Raw genomic sequence first — 3565 nt, 5'->3', positions numbered from 1 at the left:
CATGGCAGTGAGCAATTTATGGCGTCTGCTAAATGAACAATATTTACCAAGTGCCATCAAACAAGATACAGGCATATTTCACTGTCTTTATAGTGCCGTAGATTGCTAGAAAACATATATATCCTCTTAATGATTTCACAACATGACATTAGATTTCTCTAAAGCACAAATCAGCAACAATTTGACAAATGTTCTGTCTCTTTATCACAGTATTTAATATTATGTTCTATGGTCATTTTGGATGTGTTCTTTAAAAGGACAAAGGTTATTTTCTCAATATATCTCTGCTGTTAAATGGATTTTCCATGACCTTACTTTCAATTCTAGAAAAGATGTAACATCTTGGATCATGCCATAATACATTCATGTTAAAGACATATGATGATGAAGATGATGATGGTGGTGGTAATGATTATGGTGATGATGTAGCAAAAGGTGAGTTGGACTTGGGTCCAAATCCTGACTCTGCCACAGACCTGTGTGACCTTAGACAAGTCACTTAAGCTCTTTGGGTTTCAATTTCCTCAACTATAAAGTGAAAGTTTTAGATTAGATAGCCTCAAATGCCTCTTCCATCTCAACATATACTATACTCTGATCATCCCATGGAATTCTAGTTTTCCTTATCAGGTAATTTTTTTCAACCGAGAGAAATCTTGCCCTGGGCCTCAGGTCTCCTGACTGGTGACTACCTCCATGGAAATGCTATTTCAGCAGGTCTCTATTATTCTCTGCCCTTCCCTTCCTGCTTCTAACCAGTCACCTTCCTATTCTTGAAAAAACCTGCACCCTGATGCTCTCACCTCCCAGTTGGTAGCTAGCAAATAGGACTGCCTTTTCAGGAGGGTCCCAGCCATGTCTCAATTCACTCTTTGCCTTCTTTCTTCTCCCTCACTGGCATTCTTGCCCTCTGGCAGTTGCTTTTTACCTTCCCTTTTCTAGCTTCCCTTTTTTGTGTCATTTCTTTCCTGCTAGAATATAAATTTCTTGAAGGTTAGAGACTAATTTTCTTATATCCTTCACATTTTGTGCAGTGACTGGTACAGAGTAAATGCATAATAAATGCCTTATTGACTTCTCTGCCTTCTTCCCTCTCTCCCTCCCTACTTATTTATCTACCTACATACTTACCTGCTGAATGTATTTATGTATACATGTATGCATATATGTGTATAAGGGCAGCTAGTGGTGCAGTGGGTAGGGTGCCAGACTTAGAGGGAGGAAGATCTAGGTTCAAATCCAGCCTTAGACACTAGTGTGACCTTGGGAAAGTCACTTAAGTCTGTTTACATCAGTTTCCTCATCTATAAAATGAGCTGGAGAAGGAAATGGCAAAACAGTATCTCTGCCAAGAAAACCCTAAATTGGCCCATGAATAGTCATATATCACTGAACAATGACAATACTATGTGTATATGCATGTATCAACTATTTAAGGATAACAATATTTTATAAGTGTATAATGCTTCATAGTTTACATATAGATAAATCTAATTTGGTCCCAACAACCACATGAGGTTGATAATGCAAATAATGATATCCACATTTTATAAATGAAAAAGCAAATTTGGAGACTAAAGTTACACAGCTAATAAATGGCCAAGCCAGGATTCTAATGCAGGTCTTATGATTTCATGCACAATTAGATCATTTTACTTTATTTCTCAAAAAGGAAAAAAAAAAACATTCAAACCAAACCCCAAAAGCTTTGGTTCTGTTAACCTGAAGGTACAACTCTCTATACTAGGAATCCACTTGCATTTATTAATACAATCATTTTGCTCAAGGTTTGCTGTCGGCTTTATTCCTGATATACTGAATTTCTAGCTTGATTCATGTATGCTTGACTCCAGTATCTTACCTGAATTTGGTAGATAAAATATTAGATAACAAATGTTCTTTATGATGTGGAAACATGCAGCAGAATGTATCCCTTTATGAATAAGATAAAAATTCAGATTTTTCAAATTATAGATAACCTTCATGTAACCTACATGCAGTGGAGAATGGATCCTTAATCTTCTCTTAGTTTTTTCATCCATACCAAAATAGAAAATGAATGGCTCTCTATCTCTGAATATAAAATAATTCTCTCTGCTCAAATACAAGCACCCTTACCAAGTTTATTTTGTTTCAAGTTAGAGAAATATGGATTTACTTGTCAAAATCATGCCTCCTCTAGACTAACAGGCAAAATGAATTTTTTTCCTCCTGACTGTGGGAAAGGTGTTTTGACCAAGAAAGGGTAAAATCATATCTTCTGAACTGCTATTTCTCGCTGCTGTCATCTCCCTGCCTTCCTGTTCCTGCCACTGCTGCCCAGGGCATGCATTAGATTAGACAAAATTATGAATATAACATCCTTATGTTTTCTTTTCAGAATCTTTCTATTCACCAATATTCATACTCCTTTCCTCCTTTCCTTTTCTATTCTAATCACTAATCCTGCATCTCCTTCCAAGCAGATTCTTTCTCTCAGTGGTCTGCTAAATTTATCTCTGATAAGTTATGGGACCTTATGCAAGTTTCCTTGACTATAAAGCAGAAATGATAGCAATTAGATTATTTTTATATGGTTGTAGTAGAAACAATTCATAAGAATCAATATAAATATTGAGTGTGGTGGTGCACACTAGTGACCTCAGCTCCTAGGGAAGCCAAAATTTGTGGATCTTTTGAGATCTGGAGTTCTGATGAGGCAGAGGGTAATGATGAGACTAATCAAGTATGCACACTAAATTCAGAATTGATATGGTGAGCCCCAGGGGGAGGGGGCCTGCCAGATTGCAGTGGGATCAGGCCTGGGAATAGCCATTGCACTTCCAGCCTACGTGAGACAGGGGGAGAGAGTGTGTGTATGTGTATACATAGGTATGTATACATATACTGTGCATGTGTGTATATATATGTATATGTATACATACTCATATATGCCATTATGATAATGGAGTTAATTTTTGCAATGTTTGCATTTTGATAGAAGACTAATGAAGACTAAGAGACTTTGGATACAAAAGAGGTAATTTCTAATAGCAGAATTTTAGACTCTGAAGGAAATACACTAGAAACACAGAAGAGATCTTTGACCTTTCAGATTACTTTATGTCAATCAGTCAACGAGCATTTAAAAAGCCCCTACCATATGTCAGGCACTGTGCAAAGCACTAAGCATACACAGAAAAGCAAAAAGCATTCCTTGTCCTGTAGGAGCTTACAATCTAATTGAAGAGACAACAGGCCAACAACTATGTACAAACAAGCTATGTAAAGAATAAATAGGAAATAACAAATGGCAGAAAGGCACTAGAATTAACAGAATGAGTTATAACATTTGGAGAAAGAAAACTGTGATTTGGGGAACTATTATTATTTTTAATGAGATTCCAAGGTACATCAGTGACTTAACACAATTCATCTCAAACTAGTAGCCAAAATTTGAACTCAACAAACTCAACTAACAAAGAACTCATCTGCCAGTCTTTCCTTCCTTCCTTCCTCCTTTCCTCCCTCCCTCCCTCTCTCTCTCTCTCTCTCTCTCTCTCTCTCTCTCTCTCTCTCTCTCTCT

Source organism: Petaurus breviceps, unplaced genomic scaffold (genome assembly GCF_028583685.1).
Source record: "Petaurus breviceps papuanus isolate PSGF00001 unplaced genomic scaffold, PetGlider_PUasm1.0 183, whole genome shotgun sequence".
NCBI classification, from domain to species: Eukaryota; Metazoa; Chordata; class Mammalia; order Diprotodontia; family Petauridae; genus Petaurus; species Petaurus breviceps.
Note: the sequence above shows the minus strand (reverse complement) of the source record.